Raw genomic sequence first — 27,813 nt, forward strand, 5'->3', positions numbered from 1 at the left:
AGAAAAATTCAAGCTGTGCTGGACACGAGTCCTGGGACACCTAACTTGTCAGTCTGCAAGATCTTCAAAAGGCAGAAACAGCCTCCTATCCGAGTCCCCAGTATGGATGGTGATGTAAGAAAGACATTAGGGTTTGAAGTCAATGGCCAAGAAAGAATTCTTGAAACGTCTTTGGTGCAAAAAGGTGGTTTTATGAAAGCACAGGGGACAGGACCCATGAGGTGAGGGTCAGAAAGAACTGCGGGGGGGGGGGGGGGGGGGGCATGAGGAGCGGCCCATTATAGACTTTCAAGTGGGGAGGGGGTCAGGGATAGCATAAGCCTCCCAGGTATCTTGGAAACAAGGTTTCCAGGATCTTGAAGGGGCTAGCTATTGCTGGGAAAGGTCATTTACTATTGTTTAGTAAAACCTGAGTCATGAGACCCTTCAGATGTATATCAGCAAGTCATATGCCTGGGGGATGTTTGCCAACACATATCTTGGGGGAGGTAGAGAGATAAAGGAAATTTCTAAAGGAATTTTTTATGTTAAAGTAGACTTACAGGATCCTGGGAGTCTGGTTAAGATTGCTTCTTGCCCTTAGCAAAGTATTAGCATTGAGGCAGCTGAGTCCCTAGAGGAAGGTTACTCTACCTGTTTCAATGACTTGTCAATGGCTTTAGAGAGTAAGGAAATTTAATAATTTTTCTTCTGCCTTTGTTTCCCAAATCATTCCCATCTGAGCAATTTTGACCCTTAAATCTTTAAGGCTGCTGAGGGTAGAAGGTCTCATCTTCTGTAACTTTTTCCTGCTTAATAGGGCTAGAGAGATGTCCCTACCTATGGGTCAACACTGGTCAGCTGGGGCTTATATAGATATAGGAGTTATGAAAGCAGAGGCCCTTGGAGTCAACTTGGCTTGAAGTTACGGCAGTGAAGGAGTCCCCGCACCAGGGAGAGACGCATGGGAGAAAAGAGCAAAACAAGATTAGTATAAGAAAAAGAAAAAAAAAAAAAAGCGCAAATAAGAGTCCTTTGAAAACTGATGAAAATCTTTCCCCAGTCCAGGAATTTAATCAACCATTAAAGGAAAGAGAGGGACTGTTTAAAGCACCATTTTGAGTATCCATGTCAGTTAGAAACACAGAAATATATTTGAGGTAATCAGGAACGTATACACAGCATTTTGTTTCTGTCATAGCACACGTTCTACCTTGTGTAGCAGTTAAAACATCTAATGCTACACTATTTTGTAAAACTGCTTTACACATTTGTGTTAGTTTAAGATTTAGTAGAGAAATGCTATTTTGAGTGACATTTAGGGCTTTGACCATGTCCTTATTAAGAGCTTCCATGTGCCAAACAACCTGGTCCAGTCCCAAAGAGGGAACAAAGGTGAATGCCAGGTGGTCATACGAACAAGACACAGAAAGCATCCACCATGTTTTAAATTTGGAAGGTTGGCTGGGTTGGTAATGGATTTAATGCGTCCATGCATCCAGGCAAAACCCAGAGTACAACATAGTACTGGAAGTCCTAGCCTCAGCAATCAGACAACAAAAAGACATTAAAGGCATTCGAATTGGCAAAGAAGAAGTCAAACTCTCCCTCTTCGCCGATGACATGATACTCTATATAGAAAACCAAAAAGACTCAACCCCAAGATTGCTAGAACTCATACAGCAATTTGGCAGTGTGGCAGGATACAAAATCAATGCCCAGAAGTCAGTGGCATTTCTATACACTAACAATGAAACTGAAGAAAGAGAAATTAAGGAGTCAATCCCATTCACAATTGTACCCAAAAGCATAAGATAACCTAGGAATAAACCTAACCAAAGAGGTAAAGGATCTATACCCTAAAAACTATAGAACACTTCTGAAAGAAATTGAGGAAGACACAAAGAGATGGAAAAATATTCCATGCTCATGGATTAGAAGAATTAATATTGTGAAAATGTCAATGTTACCCAGGGCAGTTTACATGTTTAATGCAATCCCTATCAAAATACCATGGACTTTCTTCAGAGAGTTGGAACAAATTATTTTAAGATTTGTATGGAATCAGAAAAGACCCTGAATAGCCAGGGGAATTTTAAAAAAGAAAACCATAGCTGGGGCATCACAATGCCAGATTTCAGGTTGTACTACAAAGCTGTGGTCATCAAGACAGTGTGGTGCTGGCACAAAAACAGACACATAGATCAATGGAACAGAATAGAGAATCCAAAATTGGACCCTCAACTTTATGGTCAACTAATATTCGATAAAGGAGGAAAGACTATCCACTGGAAGAAAGACAGTCTCTTCAATAAATGGTGCTGGGAAAATTGGACATCCACATGCAGAAGAATGAAACTAGACCACTCTCTTTCACCATATACAAAGATAAACTCAAAAATGGATGAAAGATCTAAATGTGAGACAAGATTCCATCAAAATCCTAGAGGAGAACACAGGCAACACCCTTTTTGAACTCGGCCACAGTAACTTCTTGCAAGATACATCCATGAAAGCAAAAGAAAAAAAAAGCAAAAATGAACTATTGGGACTTCATCAAGATAAGAAGCTTTTGCACAGCAAAGGATACAGTCAACAAAACTCAAAGACAACCTACAGAATGGGAGAAGATATTTGCAAATGACGTATCAGATAAAGGGCTAGTTTCCAAGATCTATAAAGAACTTATTAAACTCAACACCAAAGAAACAAACAATCCAATCATGAAATGCGCAAAAGACATGAAGAGAAATCTCACAGAGGAAGACATGGACATGGCCAACATGCACATGAGAAAATGCTCTGCATCACTTGCCATCAGGGAAATACAAATCAAAACCACAATGAGATACCACCTCACACCAGTGAGAACGGGGAAAATTAACAAGGCAGGAAACAACAAATGTTGGGAGAGGATGCGGAGAAAAGGGAACCCTTTTGCACTGTTGGTGGGAATGTGAAATGGTGCAACCACTCTGGAAAACCGTGTGGAGGTTCCTCAAAGAGTTAAAAATAGATCTGCCCTACAACCCAGCAATTGCACTGCTGGGGATTTACCCCAAAGATACAGATGCAGTGAAACGCCGGGACACCTGCACCCCGATGTTTATAGCAGCAATGTCCACAATAGCCAAACTGTGGAAGGAGCCTCGGTGTCCATCAAAAGATGAATGGATAAAGAAGATGTGGTCTATGTATACAATGGAATATTACTCAGCCATTAGAAATGACAAATACCCACCATTTGCTTCAACGTGGATGGAACTGGAGGGTATTATGCTGAGTGAAATGAGTCAATCGGAGAAGGACAAACATTATATGGTCTCATTCATTTGGGGAATATAAATAATAGTGAAAGGGAATAGAAGGGAAGGAAGAAGAAATGTGTGGGAAATATCAGAAAGGGAGACAGAACATGAAAGACTCCTAACTCTGGGAAACGAACTAGGGGTGGTGGAAGGGGAGGAGGCAGGGGGTGGCGGTGAATGAGTGACGGACACTGAGGGGGGCACTTGACAGGATGAGCACTGGGTGTTATTCTGTATGTTGGCAAATTGAACACCAATAAAAAATAAATTTATTATTAAAAAAAAAAACAAAAACAAAAAAACAAAATCCAGAGTACAGTGGCCTATCCAGCCTGGGGGAAGCCATGGACACAAGCTGGAGCCATGTAGCCACTGGGTCCTGTTAGGAGACAGTCATCTAGTTCTGGATCTCCTTTAACTGCAGTCAAGATATCAAGTGCTATTCAGTTTTAAAGGACCATCTTTTGAATTTATGTAATAAAATACAGTCTGTTGTCACTTTCTAGGGATTAAGGGAGTCCAATCTAGGGACAATTTCTCTTAGCAAAGTTTTTTGTCATCTCCGTGGCCTTTTTACACAAATGAGTAATCCTGTTGTAAACCCTGTATTAACTTCCATTGGTTATTTTTGGGTATAAATATTTTTTCCTTCATTATTAACAAGCCAGTCCTGTGCTTTTTTGAATATCTTTGTTCCTGGGCTATGTGAATTTCCTGGTCTGAACAGACTGGACTTATGGACTTTATTATGAGTTAGGATGGTAAAAGACTTAATATGGTTTATTTTGTGCTGTCTGCTTGGCTGCACAGTCTATCAAATTGTTTCCTTTAGATTCTAAGTCATATCCTTTGATGTCCTTTGAGGTGAATTACAGCCACCTCTTTAGGCAGGTATACACCCTCAAGAAGAGTAAGGATTTAAGGCCCATACTTGATTGGGGAGTTATGGCTTGATAGTAAGCCCTTTTTCTTCCAAATTGTTCCACGGGCATGTGGGACTAGGAAAGCATATATGGGGTCAGTATAAAAAAATAATTTTTAAGGCTTTAGCAATTTCAAAGCATGAGTGAGCACTACAGCACACCCCAGCTTTTCTTCTTCCCTTTTCCATGAAACTATTGCCATCAGTACACCAACTATTGTCTGCACTTTTGATAAGAGAACCTTTTAAATCTGGTTGACTAGAATAAACAAGATCAAGAGCCTCTGAACGGGTATGTTCTATAGAGTAATATGATCAGGTCCAGGCATAAGGGCAGCTGGGTTTTTTTTTTTTTTAATTTTTATTTGTTTATGAGAGAGAGAGAGAAAGAGAGAGAGAGAGAGAGAGAGAGAGAGGCAGAGACACAGGCAGAGGGAGAAGCAGGCTCCATGCCAGGAACCTGACGTGGGACTCGATCCCGGGACTCCAGGATCGCGCCCTGGGCCAAAGACAGGCGCGAAACCGCTGAGCCACCCAGGGATCCCTGCAGCTGGGTTTAAAGTCTGAAAGGTTTCAAGTATATTTCAGGCATCTCTATAAGTATAGCCTACTATTTAATAAGTTGGCCTCCCATCTTCTATTGGTGGCTTTTGGTCTCTAAGATATTCCGGACCTGATGTGAAGTCATTACAGTCAGGGACTGTCCCGTAGTGAGCTTTGAGGCTCCTTTTACCAGGAGGGCTGTTGTATGCTTAGCTAAAGCCTGTTTTTTAAAAAATTATACCTCAACAGAGGTGACTTCTAGGATAAATATGACTAAGAGATAAAACTATCAGAAGCCCATTTGTCTGAGGTCCAGCCTAATTACAAGAAATCACTGACAAGTGGGAGAAGACTTGTCTCAAGAGATAGGGGTATCCGCAAGTGCATCATCAAATCTAATTACAAAAAAGTGGGGCCATCCATAATCTCCACAAGCCCACAATTAACCCCATGGAGTGGGGTATACTTTGGCTTCTAAGGAGTGATTCTATCATCCCAGCCATACAGAATTGGTCAAGGTGCTAGTTGAGGTATAGAATTGTTGAGGAATCAATCCCATTTTTTAAGCTGTTCAAAATAATCATGCCTGTGGGGTCCTGTTAATATCCCCACAGAATAATAAGCAAAGAGACTATCTATACATGAGCCATTATGACAACTTCCCTGAAGTTTACTTCAAGTTGTCAAGCTTAGGCAAAACAACATTCAAAGACAAGCAGAACTAGGATTTAATCTGCAAAGGTGTGTTACCAAAACATAATTTTTCTCTTTAAAATTGCCCTTACTTCCAGACATAGCCAAATCAAGACTAATTTTTTACTAAACAAGTCCAATTTTAACAAACTTGGTCTAATTACATAAGCTCAGCAAGAATAATGATTATCATATAGATCTTTCAGAATCTACTTTGCTGGAACTTTTTATAAGGAATCTCTAGGTTGAATTCAGTAGCCTCTCCGGCCCAGAAGCCAAGCCAGGTACTTGCCATCAGACATGCCTACAATACCTGTAGATGTGGGTGGATTCCTCTTCATGAGGTCCCAAATATATCCTGAGATTCCTGCACCTGCCAGGAAGTGACATTCTTCATTCACCTTGTGAGGCTGCTGGGAACTCTGTAAGCAAGGTATCAGGCCAACAGTTCCAAGGGGTTTTATGACTCCATGTTTCATAAAGACAACCTTAGTTCCTTAAAGCTCTTTGGTAATATCTGAGGCCAAAGCATGTCTCTTAAATAGGATATTCTAGTCAAAGCCTTGGTAAAATAACCAATGTTTCAAATGATGTCCTGTTACAAGAACAGATTCTTATTGAACTTATGCAAATGTATAGAATTGCCATGGAAGAAAGAATAGTTACTGAGAGACCTTTGAATTTCAGAGGGTTCAGGTAGAGAAAAAAGTTAAATGTCTCAATTTGTTCACAAATGTATACTTTACCATGTTTCTGTAAGCCAGAAATATCTTAAGAGAATGTTCTCTTAACTTGAAAGGGTAAACATTAGAGAACCAGCAATGTTTCAAACAAGAGGTACAAAACTATAATCATCTTTTTAGTTCATTTAGTCCTATGCTGAACTAGTTCATGTTCAGTTTGAATGTAGCTTTTTAGTTAGTTCGGGAAACTCCTACCCTAGAATTTCTTTTTATTAATCTCCTTGAAGATGTAACTCATTTTGCAAGGGAATAAGAACAATTATAAATAACAAAAATTCAGAAATGGACCTTGTTAAAGATCTGATATGAGAGTTCATTATGATGCCAATGACAAGAAACTTCAGTTATTCCTGTGACATATGACATTTCAATAATCAAAATATCAAGTGATGACCTTATACCAGAAGGTAACATACCAAATAAACAAGCCTAATTAGTCAACAAGATTTCATTCATGATTTAAATCTTGGGGAACTTTATTAAAACCTTAGAAAGTTTTAAAGCACATGCATAAAGAGGATTAGGGATCCCCAAAGACCTGATAAAGGCAAAACAGAGAAACTGTTTTTTCTGGGCAAAGAAAAGAGCAAACAACTTTGTTTACTTTTTTTTTTTTTTTTTTTGAAGAGCAGACCAACAATTCAAGAAAATTGTCTTTTAACAGAGAGAAAGCAGACTTTCAATCTTATACCTCTATACTTTTAAAATCCATTCATTTCAACCTTAGTCTTAAGGAAGGATCACACCTAAAGGATAAACACCTAAAACTCCTTTCCAAAGATTTCCCTTGACAAACCTTCTGCAACTTTCCTTCACATTCAAATTTTGTCCCAATCCATTTCTTTCCAAATAATCAGTCTCATTTAGAACAAAATTACTTTATTTTACCTTCAATAAAAATGCATTCCCATTCCCTCTATCTTTCTTACATATCTCCTACTTTTGCTTCCCTTATTCCCATCAGTCTTAATTACATTTAGCAAAATTCTGCACTTAGAAACTTTAGTCTCCAGTGTAAACTAGTAGCAACCAATTGTGAATTATTACACCAGAACTCTTTAGATAGCAGATTTATGAATCAGTTAAGCACAAAGAATGTTTTCTAACAGTCTTAAATATCCTTAGTCTCTTTGCAATAAGAAGTCAAAAGCACAAAACTATGTCCAGTAATCAATGCTTTAGCACTTTATTCTTTTGGAAAAGACCTAAATGTCCAATGAATTCAATCCCATTTATCATCCAAGCAAAACTTTAGTTTCAGGTTACCAAAGATTTTGAAAGCTATCTTAACAATTACTCAGGAAATCTTTGTAATTAACCATAATTTTAAGTCATCTCTTTGCTAACAAATTACAAAAGAAATACTATGAGCTTATTTGGCCTTCAAAGAATAAAAATTTTACATTTAATGCTAATTAACTTTAAAGACATGTCTATCTTAAACCAACAAATGTAAATTAGTTTCAATACGGATTATGTTCCACCTGGATCCTCCCCAGTGTCAATTTTTATCAGACCCTAGTGGGGAAATCTGGAGTAGGTGGTGTTAGGTCCAAGGGGCTGCTCTTCTTTGCTCCTTGATAGAGAGGGGAGAAGAAGGCATGGTGCCGGAGGTGCCAAGAATGGCACAGGAACCAGCAATACAGGCGTCATGCACCCAGGGTGGTGCCCAAGCAAAAAGTGATGGATGAGAAGACAGAAGAGGTAAAGTACTGCCAGAAGGCAGAGAAAGGGTTCCCAGTTCTAGAACTCGTCAGGTCTAACAGAGGAGCAGATGCCATGTTTTCCCGCCAACAAGGGGGGAACAGGCAGTCCATGTTGGGCTAGAGAAACAGGGAATTTCCTCCCAAACAAAAGGAGTTTCAGTAGCTACTTGGGAATATTCCTTAAAGTCCCTGTCCTGAGGTAGGCTAACCACAGTTGGCTTCAGTTATAGCCATTAACCCAGGAAATGAGTGAGGGAGAAGCCCCCACATTGATTAGGAGGTGGAACTGTGAGAGAGTCAGAGTTCCCTTTGTCTGGGATAACCTGTTTCCTCCAGCGACCTGGGTTGATTTGGAGGAGGCTTATTTAGATAACTATGATCCAATATGTCCAGAGGGGGGTTACTAGCCAGACACATTTGGGCAAACACATTCTGCCCTGTTTCCTACAGAAGAGATCTAATTGACAGATCCTACTGAGGCCATGCAGTGTTACAGGAGCTCAGTCCTTTCCTAAATTTTGCAATCCAAATTGTTTCCAGTGTGTTAAAAGGCATCCCAAGGTAGAGTCCTTGGGGATTGAATAAGAGCCTACTGAGGCCATGCTCCTGGAAAAGTAGAGAAGGTCCATTACGAAAAATCTTACCCTAACTCCCAGGCGGTGTCCCATGCAGGGTATGTCAAAGGTTCCATGTGTCAAAAGTGATTAGAGGGATCCCTCAAACAAAAATTGCTATTGATCACCATCCTGCCTTACCACAAAGGCATTACTGCAGTAAAAGGCCCTGTTAGAGGGAGGCCAGCACCCCTCCCCTTCCCCATCGCATCCTAGGCTACAGACGGGTGCCTGGTGAATGGAATGAAATACTGTGGCCTGCCATCCTATGCCCTGAAGCCCGCTTTATCACCTACTGTGAGGGGCACACCTTATTTCCTATGCCCTGAAGGTTGCATTATTGCCCTGCCTTTTTTTTAGCCCATGGAGAACACTAGAAAAGTTTTACAAGGGGAAATTACCCAATTTTATAATTTAGTAGAGAACATTGACAGAAGACAGTAAAGATAGAAATCCACCGCAATCTAAGTGACATTCTAACCCATGTAGTCCTTATAGCTAACTTCCCTAAGAAATGGTCCCCAGTTAGGTTTTAATTCCATTGAGTACTGGTTTCGGCCAGCTCCCAGTGGAGGTCCTGCGGCCAGAAGTGAGTAGACCAGGGATGTGAAGGAGATCACAATAGATCAATCAGGAGGAAACCTCCCATGGGAGTCTTAAGATTGGCAGCAGTCCTGGTGACTTAAGTGGCTGTCCCATGCCCAAGACAGACAATTTTGTTATAAGGACAGGAATAAAGAGAGGGCATCAAGTTTCTGGGTCTTATTACCATCTTGGCCAGAGTACTAACTTCCAGCCAAATACAAGCTTTCTCCTCCCCATAGAATAGCCACAGGCTACAGACTGAGCCTACGCAATCCACATGAAAGTGTTCCAATGAGACCACACCCCTTGAAAAACTCCTGAAATGCTAGTAGATGAAGAGGAGAGAAAATACTCGCCAATTTTGCAACGTGGCTCAGAGTCCAGATGAGAAAATTCAAAGTCCTTTGTGGTTGCCAAATAATGTAGGAAAGACATTAGGGTTAGAAGCTGACAGTCAAGAGAGATTACTTGAGATGTCTTTGGTGCAAAATGGTGCTTGTATTAAAACACGGGGACAGGACCCGTGAGCAGAAAGAGCTGCACCAGGGTCATGAGGAGTGGCTCATTATAGGCTTTCAAGTTGAGAGGGGGTCAGGGATAGCATAAGCCTCCCAGGTATCTTGGAAACAAGGTTTCCAGGATCTTGAGGGGGCTAGCTATTGCTAGGAAAGCTCATTTATAACTGTTCAATAAAACCTGAGTCATGAGACCCTTCAGATGTATATCAGCAGGTCATATGCTTGGAGGATGTTTGCCAGCACATATCTTGGGGGGTAGAGATAAAGGAAGTTTCCAGAGAAATTTTTATATGTTAAAGTAGACTTACAGGATCAGCCTTACAGGGAGTCAGCCTCAGATTGCCTCTTTCCCTAGCAAAGTATTAACATTAAGGCAGCTGAGTCCCTACAGGAATGTCCCTCTGCCTGTTTCAAGGAATTGTCAACGGACTGCAGACTGTAAAGAAATGTAATAATTTTTCTTCTGCCTTTGTTCCCCACATCAGACAGGACTCATTTTTAGCCCCTACTGATGGTCAAAATACTGTTCCTATGATAAATATATGGTTCATTAAATAATAGCTTGTATAAATATTATTAGTAATGTGCCACAGGAAACCACAGACTTCATGGCTGATTCAACAAACATGCAAGTTGCTCAAATGTAGCATGAAAAAGAAAGAGGGACATGGACTGAGAGGCTGTTCTTTGCAAAACTGTTTCAGCAATTCTAAAAAGCTTGGTCAATGCTACAAATATTGTGATGAAAACCCACCATTTGGGAGTTGCTCTTATATTTTTCCTTCTTCCTTTTCCCCTACATAACTTCATACCAATAATATTGTTTCCTAAGGCTACGATCCTCCCGAGTAGGTGAGCTTACCTTCAGTCCTATTTCTTAAAAAGCCACTCCTCCAGGAGCAATTAGGTGACAGTGTGTGCACAAACAGTCCCAGGGATCTGAGAGGGAACTCAATATCCTCTTAAAACTGATCTTTGGACTCTGCTGGGAGCTCAGGTACAAGAGTCCCACACTATTTATTTAGTTAGTTGTATTACAAGCAGACAGTTACTAAGTTTGGAAAGAAAAAGATAAGCAGTAAGTATGCCTGTCCACTTCACTCTTCTAACAGAACTAAACAGCACTTCAAACAAATCACACATGCTATAGGATGGCAAGAAAGTTTGGGATGGGAAGTAAAGAGCTAATCTGGTAATAAAAGCTGGTTGTCTATTGGTTTTACCAACAATATACATAGGAGAAAACATTACAAGTTGCTCACAGTTACCCCTTCTCTTAAAATGAAAGGCAGTTTCCTACTGTTCCAATGTCATCATATTTTTTGATTCACTGATATTATATCATTGAAGCGATTAGCATAGCACCTGATGTATGGTACATGTGTCGTAAACAGCAGCAATTATTAGAGCAATTATTATGTCCCTTTCAACACCAAGTCACATCTGGACACCTGCAAAATACATTGTCTATACCTAGGTGTTCTGAGTGTATCTAACATCTCAAATTCCAGTAAACAAAGCAAATATTAAGTGCTTTCTCTGTGCCAGGACACTAGGAATAGGAAGCTGAAAAATCTCCCATTTTTAGAGCTGACAATTTAAAGTAAGAATCTGATTTTTGAAAATCAAATGGTAATGACTCAAATTATTCCTAGTTTTTGTACTTCGAGCTAAACTGAATGCACCTAGTAAAATTACATATGGCAATAAAATGGCTTCATGCTGCCAACAGAATCCTTGCCACATTCTCGGGCCAAGCATCGTATTCCAACACCACCTTTCCCCACACAATGCAGAGATGATGGCTGGAAAAAGGAAGTACCTATTTACTGTTTTCATCACTGTTCCAACCACTAGATCAGAAACTCAGTACTTTTCAGGATACTGAGAATCTTCATGCTCTGGACAAAGCCCATTTTCAAGTATGTAAGCAAGAGGTGACTCAAGGAGGTGTGTAGTATTAAATCAGACAGTAAAAAGGTTGGCTGTTCTTTTAATACAAAGTTGGATTCCAAAAGGCAGAAAAGTCAGAACTCACCAAACCCCCCTGCCTGCCTCACAATGTGGCAGTCACAGCATCCAAACCAAGCCAGTTCTGGATGTTAGCCAAAACCACCACCCTCCACAAGACACACAGGCAAGACGCAACAGCTGACACAAATACAAAATCCAACCATGCTGAGGACAAATGCATAGTATAGGCCCTAAAGAAATCATGGATGGAAAATCTGACTCATGAGAAGACATCCCCAAACTCCAACAACAAACAGTGCCTTAAGAGCAGATGAGACTTTGCATCTTCCACACCCTCTTCTGTAAAACACTGCTGGCTCCTTCTTCTTTTCAGTCCTTGTGATTCAATAAAGCAACTCCTCATTTGTTATAATGCCTTCCAAGCCCTTTATAATGCACCACCAAGCTATTCTCTTTGCAGGGGAAGGGTGAAATGATGCCCCATTTCTAACACCCATCAAGGTTTCTCCCATTTGCAGATGAGGATGCTGAAATTCTGTGAGGATCAATCTCCAGCTGATGGTCACAAAGCCAGGAGAGGAAGGAGGCCATATTCAAATTCCAGTTCATCTAAGCCACAGCAGGGCTCTTGGTACTCTCCCTGAAATAGCTTGGCTTTCCATAAGGACCAAGTTGCCTTTATCTTGTGCAAACTCGGAATGCCCTTCCAAGTCTGTTTATCCTGGGAAACCTTCTTGGACCTCAAATCATTAGATATGGCTTCTCTCTGCTCTGATTCATAAAGACTACTTTATGTCAAATTAATGCTACTGTAAGAAACACTAGATGGTAACTGAGAATGTTTTGCCTGCTACTTGCTTGTACCTGCCAATAAACACAGTGTAGCTTAATACAGTAACGGGGCAAGTACTGGGGTGTGGGGGAGGGGAAGATTGTTAATGTATAATATAGTCCAATACCTTTTAAAATACAAAGTCTCTAAGGACTCTGCCCCTGGTGAGTTCCAGAAACACTATGAGCAAGCCTGGCATCTGTGTGAGACACTCCATTCCTCCTCCAGGATAATCTCCCTCCTTGACCAGACACATATATGGAGAGCAGAAGGAAGACAGAGACACTCTTCAGACAAGGGGTCTCTTCTGAGTTAGTCTATCTTCTATGAATCCAATTTACACTGAGTTCACTAAGAGCCATAGTACAAAGCTGAAGGTCTCTCACTCTCATGCCAGGACCCTGGAAGCAGAAAAATGGCAAAACAGGCAGAAAGAGATTGAGAGTTGGCATCCTGATTCTAAATGCAAAGTTATAATATTTTTTTTAACATTTTATTTATTTATTTATTCATGAGAGACAGAGAGAGGCAGAGATGTAGGCAGACGGAAAAGCAAGCTCCCTGCGGGGAGCCCAATGCAGACCTCGATCCCAGGATCATACCCTGAGCCAAAGGCAGATGTTCAACCAATGAGCCACCCAGGTGCCCCCAAAGTTGTAATATTTTAACCCCAATATGTCATCATTTACTAAGCCAAGCCCATAACAGGGAAAACTGTGTACAAATTTAGTCATTTATTATTACATGGACTCTTTCTGGAATATGAATTCCTGACCTCCGAATTCTGAATAATTTAAGTATATATTCAGTTTCTCTCCCTCAGTCACTTTCTTCTCCAAGGGGCTGCTGTTGATTTGCTGACATAATTAACTATGAAATGATTTTCTACAGAACCAGGGCTTCAAAGCAAAACGGTTATCATTAGCATACTGGCCGGAATCCATGGCTTTTCCGAGAAAAATCACTCAAATTAAAACAACAGAAGAACCCACCAACCTCAGTGACTGCTGTCAGATGTCAGCAAAGTCAGGGAAGGCTCAGGGCAGTATTAGCTAGAGCAACAAAATCCCTTCCCCACACAATCCTCCACAATTCCCTCCCTCAGAGTCCATACTCAGCCAGAAGCTGGCTGGCTGAGGTCTTTGGCCTCTTCTTGTGTTTACCTATTTATGAAGCATGACCAAGTGGATTTAAGGTCCAAGGTGAAAGGCATAAAGAATGAGTTATTTGAAGATTAAACTTTACACTTGGGGAACTAGACAGTGCCATTTCACAAACAGGCCCTGTCGAAATTACCAAGAGGTACGGGACAAGCTCATATTGCTGACCACAGCAATGCTGCTCCTGCCCAAAATAAGCTCAAAGACCTCTGGCTCCTGCCTGCATCTCTAACCTCACCCCCCCAACCACCTCCCTACACACACCCCGCATCTCAACCTCCTATACTCCATCCCTAGGAGCTGTTAGCAATCCCATACATGAAGGTTGGGCACTTTTGTTCATACTGTTCCCTCTTCCTGTAATGCAAAGGAATACAGACTTGCAGTTCATAGAAAAAGAAATATAGCAAATACATATGAACCTTTAGCCTTACAAATAATGGAGAAAATGCAATATAAAACAATATAGTTTTACATGTTGGCAAAAATTTTGCCAACAAGTTGGCAAAAATTGAAAATATTGGTACTACCCAGTTTTGCAACAATGTCGGGGGAAATAGGCAGTTTCATACAGTTTTAGTGGCAGAGTAATGGGTTCAGCCTTCTCTAGAACAATCTGGCACTATCTGTCCTTTTTTTTTTTAACTTAAATTCAATTATCCAACATAAAGCAGATAGTTTCAGATGTAGTGTTCAATGACTTATCATTTGCATATAACACTCAGTATTCATCACATGTCCTCCTTAATGCCCATCACCAAATTACCCCATCCCTCCCACCCATCTCCCCTCCTTCAACCCTCAGGTTTTTTTTCATATAGTTTAGAGTCTCTCATGGTTTGTCTTCCTCTCTGAAGATTTCCCATTCAGTTTTCCTTCCTTACCCTATGATCCTCTGCGCCATTTCTTATATTCCACATATGAGTGAAACCATATAATTCTTTGATTGACTTATTTCACTCAGCATAATATCCTCCAGTTCCATCTACACCCTTTCTGATGGCCGAGTAATATTTCATTGAATATATATATACCACATCTTCTTTATCCATTCATCTGTAGATGGATGTCTTGGCTCTTTCCACAGTTTGGCTATTGTGGACATTGCTGCTATGAATGTTGGGGTATAGGTGCTCCTTCAGATCACTACGTTTGGGGTAAATACCCCAGGATATTGGTAAATACCTAGTAGTGCAATTGCTGGGTCATAGGGCAGTTCTATTTTTTTTTTTTTTAAATCGACCCTTTTACCCAGCAGTTTAACTTCTAAGAATTCATGGATTGGCAAAAGATATATATATATATATATATATATATATATATATATATATATATATACAGGTATATGGGTTATATATATATATATATCTTTATAAATGTACATGACAACATGTTTTTGCCAAGGCAAGCGCACACTCATAAAACCTCTGGAAATAAATTAACTGTTTATTAATAAGGGACTTGCTAAAACTTCTACATAAGCAGCTATTAAAACCAATGAGAAGGGGCTAAAGAAAAATGCTAATGTTATTAAATAAAAGAGTATGTTCTTAGAGACTTCAGTATAACCCCATTTGTGCTTTTTTTTTTTTTAAATAAGACAGACTATCAGTGGTTCTCAAACAGTGGTCTCCAGCAGAACACTATCAGTATCACCAGGGAACACCTTAGAAATGCAAATTCTCAAGCTCCAGCCCAGATCTACTGATTAGAGAGACTCTGAGAGTGAGGCTACAAAAGCCCTCCAGGGGATCCTGACCATTGCTACTGTTGGGAGGGCCAATGCATTGTATAAAGACTTAATAGACAAGATTCAGGAAGAACACACAAACTCCTGCTTCCGAAGGGACACTCAGGGAAAAGAAAAGTTGTGGAAACTTGGAGGGCAATCTCTATCTTCCCCTCTCCGCTGTTTGAATTTTCTCAATGAGCAGCTCTTACTGTAATAATAATAAGAAAGATCTGAGCAGAGCTCTGCTTTGTATAGTTCCCACTGTCTACACCTCACTCTCCTCCCATGGGATCAACCAAACCACCTAATCTCTCTTAAGTGAGCTATCCTTTCAAATGCTTCGAGATGATTCTTGTGACCTCTTATGGGTTGTCTTTCCTCCATGCTATAGACTTCCAGTTCCTCTAAGTGTTCCCCCGTGCTCTGGCTTTTTCTAAAATAAAAGGGATGAGGCGCACTCAATACATTTAATAAGAATGATCTTGACACTCATGTTTCTATCTGACATTGTGCCGAGCTGACCTAAGTGAACAGCACACAGTAAGGTCTCTCTACCTGCCTGGAGAACCCCCAGGATACAACATAGCCTGGGACGGATCAGCAGCCCATTCAGCCCAATATCCAACCTCTGACACTAATATCAGAATAATTTGTTCAGGAGAAAAGGAAAAGGGAGCTCGAATATTTTCACAAACTGTCTATGATGGATGGCTCTGAAGGAGCCCCCATCAAGTACTCTAGTCTTCTCTTCCTAGATCCCTAAAATTAGTGTGACCTGTGTTTTATCAGAATGTATCTTCACATGAATCCAAATGTTTCCTTAATGTATTCTGAGCCAAGCCTCATCTTGGATCAATAAATTTCTCATGAGTGCTTACTCTGTGTGCCAGGCACGGTATCAGTGATGTAGGGCGTGTCCCTGCTAATCCTCCCAACAACCCCAGAGGAGTCCACACTTAGAAAGAGGGTAACTAAGGTTCTGTGCACTTGGGTTACTTGGCCACCATCACAGAGCCAGTGAAAACCAGAGAGGGACTTTTTTTTTTTTTTAAGATTTTATTTATTTATTCATGACAGATGAAGAGAGAGAGGCAGAGACTTAGGCAGAGGGAGAAGCAGGCTCCCCATGGGAGCCTGAAGCAGGACTCAATCCCAGGACCCTGGGATCACAACCTGAGCCAAAGGCAGACACTCAACTACTGAGCAACCCAGTTGCCTCCTGGAGAGGGACTTTAATCCTATGCCTCTGCCACCAGGTCACAGAATACTTTTAAACATTCTAACAGTAGCCCCCTTCTGAGAGTAGCCTCATTCTAACATCAAAGTTGGTCGGTAATTCTATAATCTCAGAATTTGGTCAACTACACCGAGACTGGTCTGTTGAAATCACTCTTAATTTTACAGAGCACCTTCCTCTCAGCTTTCTTTCCCTATGACCCACCAGTAACTGAGTCCTTTTTTAATCTCCCTATCCCATGGCCAATTTAGCAAAACACAAGCTACTCAACTGCTGGTCTGGTCTGCAAGAGGCCCAAATCCAGATGGCCAAGGGACTGGTAACACATTGAGCCTGAATGATTTCTACCTCATTTCCCTACTCTCCCTAAACCCACCCCACACATATATCACTGTGTATGTACCCACTGTTTGAACTCTGCTTCCTGCATATTGATAAGGGCCTCTTCAATAATTAAAGATGATGAAGGAGGGGGTGGTTATAGGAGTCTCCTGAGAAAAGTATGCCTAGTTTGGGAAGAAATTCTCATCATTTCTCTCACGTCTAACCTACTTCTCCCAGACATACTATTCCTTTTCTCCTCCCTCTCAGCAAGTGGCATCACCAACCACCATGATATTTAGCCAAATATCTAGAAGCTATCATGATTCCTGTACAGGTTCTTCTCAGCTTCCGCCTCTCCCTCACTATATACTCAGATCCTTTTCTGCCTACTCTGTGTCCTTGGATTTCTAGGTGCTCCAACCCTCTGTCCTCTAGTTGGGTTGGTCAATGGACAGCACTAGCAGAAGCCTTCAAGGAGGAAGAAGAGTAAGGTCAGGACTCCCTTTATTGGGAGATGAACTAAACTACCTGCATCTCTTAAACTAAGTAATGAATTCTCTCAAGGCAGCTTTCTGCACATAGTTTCTCCTTTGGGGTTCTGGTAATCATTCCTCACCTTGCCCCTTAAAACAGAAGTATAGAACAATCCCACTTTTATTAGCCCCAGGCATTCAGGCTGCCCCCTCATCTCTCTAAATAGTTCCTCTACTGACAATTATCCTAAATGGAGGATGTCTTCTATTTCCTTTTGACTACTTCTTGCTCTGTGCCCTTTTAGGTCGCAAGAAGTGAAAGTGGTCCCATTATTACTGATGCCTGGATACTTCAAAATCCCTTCCTCATACCCTCAAATAGTCCCTTCTCTAAATTTTCTTCTGAAATTCCATTTGAAGACCTCCCTACTAGCTAAGATGGAGTAACAGAAACCATATTTACCCTCCCACGAAAAACACCTTAAAGAAAAGAAGCAAAATATAGGAAACAAGGGTTCTCAAGACACTGGATATTAGGCAACAAAGTACAGTGATCCCAGCACAGTGGGGGAAATTGAAGTGTCCTAAAATGGCTCAAGTTTAATTCCATAGCACAGGAAGCAGAAATCCAGGCCAAGTCCTGTAGTCTCCCCAAGTTGAGGAGACAGAGCCAGGAGTTTGCGAAAACAGGATGTCAGATTTCTTGGGGCAAAGTACAAGAAAGGAGAGAGTTGCACAGAGAGAGAACTGCAGAGAACTGCAAAGGATGCTCCTCAAGTATTCAGTAGAGTACCAACCACTGTATGCATGTGAGGAAACCATCCAAGCCAGAAGCTCCTAGAGTGAACAATCAGTGGACTTCACACAGGGCCATGAATAGTGCCTATTCACACCAGGCAGACTGGAAAACCTTATAATTGATAGGGCACTGGGTACAGTACACAGAAGGGTTTTACCTCAGCAGTGAAGATGAATTAGCCCTGGTCCCACCTAACAAAGCTTAAAGCAAGACTCAAAAGAATCCAATGGTTTCTTAATACCTTACACATGCCCCAGAACAAGGTTCAAGTGTATTTATAAAAATACAAAAATATCTGCCATCAAACAAAGTAAAAATATACAATGTCTGCTATTCAATCAAAATTTACCAGGTGCACAAAGATGCAAGAAAAGACTACCTAAAATGAGAAAAATCAATGGGCACTGACCTAGAATTGACACATTTGATAGGATTAATAGACATAGATATTAAAACAGCTACGATACCTGTACTTCATAGGTTCAGAAAGCTAGAGGAGAGACTGAACTTGAAAGTTCAAACATGGAAGGTAAAAAAGACTCAAGCTGAAATGCTAAAAATGACAACTACGATATCTGCAATGAAAAACTGACTGTATAGGATTGAACAACATGGAAAAAAAGATTAGTGACCTTCAAGATACAATAACAGACACTATCCACTAACAAAGAAAGAAAAAAGATTTTTAAAAAATAAACAGAGCATTGGTGAGCTGTTAAAAAACAAAACAAAACAAACAAACAAAAGAACTTCAAGTTGGGACACCTGGGTGATCAGTGGTTGAGTGCCTGCCTTCTGCCCAGGGCATAATCTTGGGGTCCCAGGATCGAGTCCCACATTGGGCTCCCTGCATCGAGCCTGTTTCTCTCTCTGCCTATGTCTCTGCCTCGCTCTCTGTGTCTCAAATAAATGAATAAATGAATGATTGAATGAATGAATAAATGAATAAATAAATAAATAAATAAATAAATAAATAAATAAATAAATAAAACTTCAAGTGGCATAACATATGTGAAATGGGAATCCCAGAAGGAAAGACCAAAGAGCGGGTCAGGAGCAATATTTGAAGATATAATGGATAGAAATATTCCAAATTTGATGGAAACTATAAACCCACAGAGTCAAGAATATCAATGAACCCCAAGCACAAGAAATATGAAGAAAACTAATCCAACAAACATCAGATTCAAACTGTTCAAAATCAATGAATAAAAAAATCTTAAAAGTAGTTTGTGGGGAGGGGAGGTGACAATAGGCACAAAGGAAAGATAAATATGAGAAGCAAAACAGATTTCTCATCAGAAATAATAATGTAAACTATGAGACAATAGAGTAAGATCTTTGAAATACTGAAAGAAAATCTTCAGATCTAAAATTCTGTACCTTGTGAAAAAAAAAAACTTTAAAAACTAAAGACTAATTCAGACAAACAAAAGATGGAAAAAAAAAATCACCAGCAGAACTGCATCACAGGAAGCAGAGGAGAAAAATGATAGCACAAGGAAATCTGGATCTATAAAATGCAACGAAGAGCACAAGGATAACTATGTGGGTACATACAAAGACTTTTTAAAAATTACTTGCATGTCTTCAAAAGATAACTGACTGCTTAAAACTAAAATAACCACATATCATGGGGCTTAAAACTATATAAAAGAAAAATGTACAACATAAAACAACAGTAGCACACAGGCCAGGAGGCAAGAATGATTAACATACTGTTATAAGGTTCCTATATTATATGTTAAGTGGTATAATCCCATTTGAAAGTTGAATCTGATAAATTAAAGATGTATACTCTAAACCCTAAAGCAACCATTAAAATAATACAAAAAGAAAAAGCTATGCCTAATAAGCCAATAAAGGAGGAAAAAAATGAAATTATTAAAAAAAAAAAACCTAATCCAAAAGGAGGCAGAAAGAAGAGAATAAAAAGAACAAAGAACAGATGGAACAAATAGAAAAGAAAGAAACAGCTAGATGGCATATTCAAAACAAACCATATGAATAATTATATTAAATATAGTATAAATACGCCAATTACAAAGCAGAAATTATCAAGCCTTACTTAGTTACCCAGCCTAACTATATGCTGCCTATAAGAAACCCACTTTAAACATAAAAAACACATAGGTTAAAAGTAAAAAGAAAAAAAAAAGATTTGCCATAAAACAGCATTCAAAAGAAAGCTAAATCATTATCATACTAAGCAAATTTTAGAGCAAAAATAATACCAGGTATAATGACTAAGTAGATTTCTAAGCAAAAAATATTATCAGAAATCAAGAAATAATAAAAGGGATGATTCATCTAGACTACCTAACAATCCCAAATATTAACACATCTAATAAGTGTGTCAAAATATATAAAGCAAAATATGATAGGAGTGTAAGGAAATATGCATATACTCAGAATTATCCTAAAGGATTCAAATACCATTCTCTCAATAATTGATACAGTACATAGACACAAAATCAGCAAGGATCAGTAGTTAATAAAGTTGACATAAATGATATGTAAAAAGCACCCTACCCAACAAGAGCAGAACATGCACTGTTTTCGAGTACACACCGAACATTTACCAAGATACATCACATTCTGGGCCATAAAACAAATCTCAAGACAATAAAAGGATTCAAATCATACCAAAGTACATTCTGTGACCACAACAAAATTGTAAATCAATAATAAAAAGTGGAAAGTCCTCAAATATTTGGAAACTGAATAACACACTTCTATCTAACATGGATCAAAGAAGACATCTTAAAAAACAAAGTATTTTAACTGAATGAAAATAAACATATAGAAAAAGTTATGGGATGCATTTGAAGCAATAAATTTATAGCATCAAATGCCTATTAGAAAAGTCATCTCAAATAAATAATCTTAATTTTCACCTTAAGAAATTGGAAAGAGAATAGTAAAAGGAACCCAAAGTTAGCAGAAAAAAGGAAATAAAAAATTTCAGAGGAGAAATCAGTAAGTTAAAAAAAAAAGAGAGAATATAGAAAATAAATAAAACCAAAAGCTGATTTTTTTTAGAAGACCTATAATCTATAAAATTAATAGATTTTTGTGGGATGCCTGGGTGGCTCAGTGGTTGAGCATCTGACTTCAGCCCAGGGCGTGATCCCAGAGTACTGGGATCGAGTTCCGCATCAGGCTTCCTGTATGGAGCCTGCTTCTTCCTCTGCCTATGTCTCTGCCTCTCTCTCTGTGTCTCCTAAATAAATAAATAAAATATTTTTAAAAAATTAATAGATTTCTGGACAGAATGATCAGAAAAATAAAGAAAAAAGATAACAATATTAGGATTATCTGTTTTAGGAATGAGGGAGATGAAATCACAACAGATTCTATAAATATTAAAATGATGAGGGACTATTGTAATTTAGATATGTACAAATTCTTTAAAATACAGAAATTATCAAACTTCACTCAAGAAGAAACTGATCTGAATAACCTTATAATACTAAATTGAGTTCTCCCTCTTCTCCACAAAAAACAAACTCCTGGCATAGATTCATAGGTGAATTCTACCAAGCACTTAAGAAAGAAATAATACCAATTCTATACTAACTCTTCAAAAAAAATTGGAGTAAATATTTTCCAACTCATTTTATGAGGCCAGAATTATCTTGATAACAAAATTTAACGATACAAAGGAAAGAAAACTGTATTAATATTTATCAACATAGATGGAGAATTCTTAAATTTTAGCAAATAGAATCCAACTAAATATAAGAAAAAAGTAATAATAGGACATGACAAAGTGGGATTTATCTCAGGAATACAAAATTTTACATCCAAAAAAATCAATGAATGTAATTCATTATATTGAGGTTCTTTTTTTAAAGATCTTAATAGAGAAAAAAAAGCAACTGACAAAAATACAACATTTATTCTTCATTTTAGAAAAAAAAAAACAAAAATAGAAAATACAATATGTCTCAGCAAAGAAGGAATAGACTGGAACTTCCTAAGCCTTCCAAAAGGTTTCCACAAAAAATGTTCAACCAGTATATACCATAGTTAATGATGAAAAGATGTTTCTCCCTAAAATCAGAAACAAGACAAGGTGTCTGCCCTCATCACTTCCTTGCAACAATGAACAATGGTTCTAGCCAGTGCACTATAGCAAGAAAATGAAATAAAAGGCATCCACATTGAAAGACATAAACTGTCATTTATTTACAGACAGCATGATCACCTACCTAGAAAATCTGATGGCATCTACAAAAAAGCTATTAGAACTGATAAGTAGCTTAGCAAGATTGCAGGATACGTGACCAATACACAAGCAGCAACAAACTGGAAGCTAAATTTTAGAAGGTAATTTCATTGACAATAGCATCATAAAATATGAAATGCCGATAGATAATCTGACAAAGATGTTCAGGATCTAGTTACTGAAAGCTACAAAACATTGCTGAGAAAAATTACGGAAGACCTAAGTAAATAAACAGATACACTGTCCATGGACCAGAACACTCAATCTTAAAGATGTCAATTTGCCCCCAAATTAACATATAGATTCAATGAAATTCCAATTAAAATCTAAACAGGTCTTTTTTCTGAAATTGACAAATGACTATTAAGCTAATATGGAAATGTAATGACCAAGAATAACCAAAACAACTTTTGAAGATGAAGGACCTACTCTACCTGACTTCAATACTTGATGACTACAGTCATCAAGATGATGTGGTATTGGCATTAAAACAGATAAAGAGATCACTGGAACAAAATAAAACATCCAGAAATGGACCCACATGTATATGTAGTCAGTTGGTTTTAACCAAAGGCACAATGGAGAAAGGATAGGCTTCTCAGCAAATGGTGCAGGAAATATTAATGACATGTATGAAAAAATTAAGTTTGTTCCATATCTGGTGCTACAGATTAACTTAAAATAACAAAATGGATTGTGAATTTAATGTAAAACTAAAACAATCAAGCTTCTTAAAAAAAAACAAAATATTTGAGAGCTCAGGCTAGTCATGACTTCTTAGACACAATTACCAAAACTGTGATCTATAAAAGAATAAATTGATAAAGCAGACATCATCAAGATTACAAACTGACAAATTAGACTTCATCAAAACTGAGAACTCTGCTTATGAAAAGACACTGTTAAGAAATGGTAAGCCAAAAAAAAAAAAAAAAAGAAATGGTAAACCATGCCATAACATGGGAGAAAATATTCGTAAATCACAGGTGAGATAAGGAAATTGTAATGAGTACGTAAAAAGCTCTCAAAACTTAGTAAGCAAAGTCTTTTTTCTTTTTTTTTTTTAACAAATGAACAAAAGATTTCATAAATACCTCACCCAAGAAGATATAGGTAATATACATGAGCAAGTAAGCACATGACAAGAAGCTTGAAAATATTAGTCATTAGGGGAATGTACATTAAAACCCCCCAGAAAGAGGTCTCCACATATTAGAATGGATAAAATTTTTTAAAAAGGGACTATACCAAGTGCTAGAGCAATTGGAAGTTTCACATACCAATGAAGGGAATGTAAAATGGCACGCTTTTTTTTTTTTAATTAGCCAACATATATAGTAGTACAACATATATAGTAGTACATCATTAGTTTCTGTTGTAGAGTTCAGCAATTCATCAGTTGCATATAACACTCAGTGCTCATCACATCATGTGCCTCCTTAATGCCCATCACTCAGTTACCCTATTCCTCCACCCACCTCGCCTCCAGCAACCCTCAGTTTATTTCCTATAGTTAAGAGTCTCTTATGGTTTGCCTCCCTCTCTGATGACTTCCTGTTCAGTTTTCCTATGATTCTCCACACATTCCGCATATGAGACCATATAATAACTGTCTTTCTCTGATTGACTTATTTCTCCCAGCCATCACATCACTTTGAAATATTGTTTCTTAAAAAGTTAAACATATACCTGCAATGTGAACTAAGCCATTCCACTTCTAGGTATGGGCATATGAAAACATATGTCCATACAAAGACATGTATATGAATAGTCATAGCAGCTTTACTTACAGTAGCCAAAAAAGCAGCAAATAATCCACAAACACCTCTCAACAGATAAATCAACTATGGTATAATCATACAATGTATAAAAGGAATGATGAACTATGTGTGCACACTCAACATGGCCAAGTCTTAAGATGATTATGCTAAGTAAAAGCCACCATGCAAAAAAAGATATATATTGTATGGCCCCACACATAAAACCCTAAAATAATCTTTAGGGACAAAAAGTAGATCAATGGTTGCTGGGGGGTGAGTGTGGGAACCCCACAGAGAGGGCAGGGATTACAAAGGGGCATGAGAAATCCTTACGGGTATTATAAGTGTTGTCTCAACTGTGATGATGGTTTCAGATACAAACATATGTCAAAACATCTTGTATCAGACATTTTAAATATACACAGTTTATTGTATGGCAAGCATACCTCAACAAAGCTGTTGAAAAAAACTCCAGTTAGGAATGCCTTTTTCCTGATGGCACGGTAACTGCTCTCTTTCGTTAATTCCTAACCTTTCTACAGCCAACCTTTGAACAATGAAGGGGCTCCTACAATGTCAAAAATCTGTGTATAACTTTTGACTCCCCAAATCCTTAATTTTCTAACAGCCTACTATTAAGGAGAGACCTCACCAAAAAACATCAACAGTCGATTAACACATATTTTGTATGTTATACATATTATACACCGTATTCTTACAATAAAATTAGCTAGAGAGAAGAAAATGTTAAGAAAACACTGAGGAAGAGAAAATGCATTTACAGTAAAAAAAAATGCAGTACAATAAAAAAAAAATCCATGCATAAGTGGACCTGCATTCAAACCTGTGTTCTGGGGTCAACTGTACTCTCTCTCTTTCTCTCTCCAGCCTCAGAACTGTTACCCTAATCTATCTCTCACTTGTATTATAAAAGCCTCTCTCCTGTCTTCACCTCTCCAATTCCCTTTCCACCTTTTGGCCAGAATTAACTTTCTAAAGCAAAATTTGTGTCACTTTCAGACAGCTCCTGATTGCTCTGGAGATACATTTCAGATTCACTATGACTCATCTGACCCTCCCTGATCTGGCCTTTTCACCTTCCCCAGCCTCCTTTCTGGTGATTTCCCATCTCATCCTATCCTATCCAGCCATACTAGTCAACAATGTGCCAGGTGATAAAGTTTTGCACACGCTGTTCCCAAGTCAGATAATCCCCTTCCCTTTTATCCTTCCCCAGCCTACTCATACTGAAGCTTTGAAATTCAGCTCTGGTATTATCTCCTCTGGGAAGGTTTTCCACAAAACCCCACACTGGGCCAAATGCCCTTCTTCCAATTCCTGAGAATTTCCCACATACCTTGCCACAGCACTGATCTCAGTATCGTGTCCTCTCCCTCATTGGACTAGATATAAGCAGACTGAAAGACTAAAAAGCAGAGACCAAGTCTTTTCGTCTTTACTGTCCCAGAGCCTGCCACGGTACCAGGCCCAAAATACATGCCACAAGATCAGGGAACCAATGAATGAGTAGAAGGGCTGGTTTGGATGACCCCTTACATCACCAGCTGGGTTGATTCTGTATTTCTCCTTCTAAAGAGATGGGCAGGTGAGGTTAAATGATCTCTGTAGTCCATTCTGGTAAAACAATTATTTCAAATCCCCTGGCGGAAGGCCGGGGGTCCCTACTCTGACTGGACAAGATTCATTACCTCAAACTGTTTTCAAAACCAGCTGGTAATTGACTGTGATTTGAACTAAGTGAAAGGTTAGGGAAAGGGAACCAGATTCCAGGAAAACACAAGGCCCACAGCAAAAATTAACACAGTCTGGAAGAAAGCCCAGTCTCCTCCCAGTAAACTTCTTAATTTCATCCAGAAAGACACAGATCTCCACCCTCTGGGTTATTCCCTTCTCCCAATACACATGTTTTGATTTCCAAATCCACGAAGGGAGGCTCCCCGGCTCCCTTCCCCTCAAAAATCAATCTCTAGGCCCTTCTCGCCCTCTCTGGTCTGTTCCCCCATCATCCTTTTTTTTTTTTTTTTTTTTTTTATGATAGTCACAGAGAGAGAGAGAGGCAGAGACACAGGCAGAGGGAGAAGCTGGCTCCATGCACCGGGAGCCCAACGTGGGATTCGATCCCGGGTCTCAAGGATCTCGCCCTGGGCCAAAGGCAGGCCCAAACCACTGCGCCACCCAGGGATCCCCTCCCCCATCATCCTTAATCAACAGTCCTCCTCAGCTGATCCCTCCAAGAGCCAGGCCAACCATCATCAGGTCAAGAGCCAGGCATAGGGTCTCATTAACAGGAGACTCCCAGAAGACCAGGAGGTAGTCAGAAGGCTACAAGACCCAGCTGGCAACATAAAACGTGGGGAAAAAAAAAAAAAAATCAGGATATACATTGGTGGATCATTAAAAAAAAAAAAAAAAAGGCAAATAAAAAGCAAAACTGTACCATCTGTAGAATAGCCACAAACCTAGAGAAGACGTGCCTTCTTTCTTACTGATCTGCAATTCCAAAGTGTAATCACTTCCTCCCTCCAGCTCTCCTATTTTAAAAATTAACCTAATGCTCTCCCATAGCTTGGTAATGACTAACCCTTTAATTTAGGGATGAAATTAGTTAGGACAGGAGAAGTGCTTTCGTGGAAAACAGCCAATGATTAGGGAAATTCACCATTTTGCATCTTGTCAATCCTTAAAAGAAGGGAAATGAATTAAAATGGAAAGATAACCCCTAGGCCTTCCCTACCCTGGAGAACTGCAACCAAACAGCATTAAATACCATCTACACTAAAATGCACCCCAACCATTATCACGAGCTGCTGAAAGCGTTTTAAAATTACAAGCAGCCCTGGCCTTTAGAAAAAAACAACAAAACAAAACAAAAACAAAAAACAAAACAAAAAAAGAAAAACCTCTTAGGTAGCCAGATTTTTATTAAAAACTCAAATCTGCCTGGGGGGGAAAATATCCTAAAATAAGGGTCCGGAGGGAGGAAAGGGGAGTGAACACAGGGAACAGGTGAGGGCCGGAGGGGACCCGGGTTCCGACATCCCAGAGGCAGCCTCCGGGGGTGCAGTCAAGGTCGACCCTTCCCTGGAGCGGCCACACGCCTCACCCGGGAGGACACCAGGAACTCTACAGCGTCCCGGGAGCCGAGGCCCGGCGGGCCCGACACTGAGGCGGCCGGAGGAGGAGGAGGAGGAGGACCAGGAGGAGGAAGAGGAGGAGGAGGAAGAGGAGCAAGAGGCGGCGACTGCGGGAACCGGGAGGAGGGCTTGGGCCGCGTGCGCGCTTGGGCTGGAGACCGTAGGCGCCGCGAGCCTGCGCTTCTGCAAAAGCCCCTGCTGCACACGTGGGACTGGGAGGAGGGTCACTTACTTGTCCAATCTGAAATTACATTTTAGCTAGCGGGGCTCTGCAGGTGGCCGCGCCGAGCTGCACCGAGCGGGGCAGGGCAGGGCGGACCCGGGGGCGGGGCCGCCGGCGGCTGAGCCCCGCCCCTGCCCCGCCCCCGCCGGGCGCGGCCCCTGTAAAATGCGCCCCGATTGGTCCTTTGAACCGCGCCAGGGATAGGCCCGCGCGCCTGCCCCGCCTCCCGCGGCCCCTCCCCCCCGCCTCCGCCGGCTGGGGGCGTGGCAGGCAGCCTCGCCGCGGCCCCTCCCAGCTCTTGG

General features: G+C 39.9%; 1 protein-coding gene across 13 annotated transcripts in view; it reads right to left on the reverse strand.

Annotated features, from left to right (window-relative positions):
• Positions 1-27,609, reverse strand: part of FGGY (FGGY carbohydrate kinase domain containing) — a 413,290-nt gene extending 385,681 nt beyond the window's left edge. For 5 of the 13 annotated variants that reach the window (XM_072730788.1, XM_072730787.1, XM_072730782.1 and 2 more), the window contains exon 1: positions 27,521-27,609. The gene's annotated coding sequence lies outside the window, so the exon portion shown is untranslated. Of the gene's footprint in view, positions 1-10,473; positions 10,596-12,544; positions 12,819-25,490; positions 25,851-26,591; positions 26,673-27,520 lie in introns of those variants that run through there. The other 8 variants (XM_072730783.1, XM_026006981.2, XM_072730784.1 and 5 more) reach the window with 6 other exon arrangements.
• Positions 27,610-27,813: the final 204 nt, after the last annotated feature.

Source organism: Vulpes vulpes, chromosome 12, assembly GCF_048418805.1.
Source record: "Vulpes vulpes isolate BD-2025 chromosome 12, VulVul3, whole genome shotgun sequence".
NCBI lineage: Eukaryota > Metazoa > Chordata > Mammalia > Carnivora > Canidae > Vulpes > Vulpes vulpes.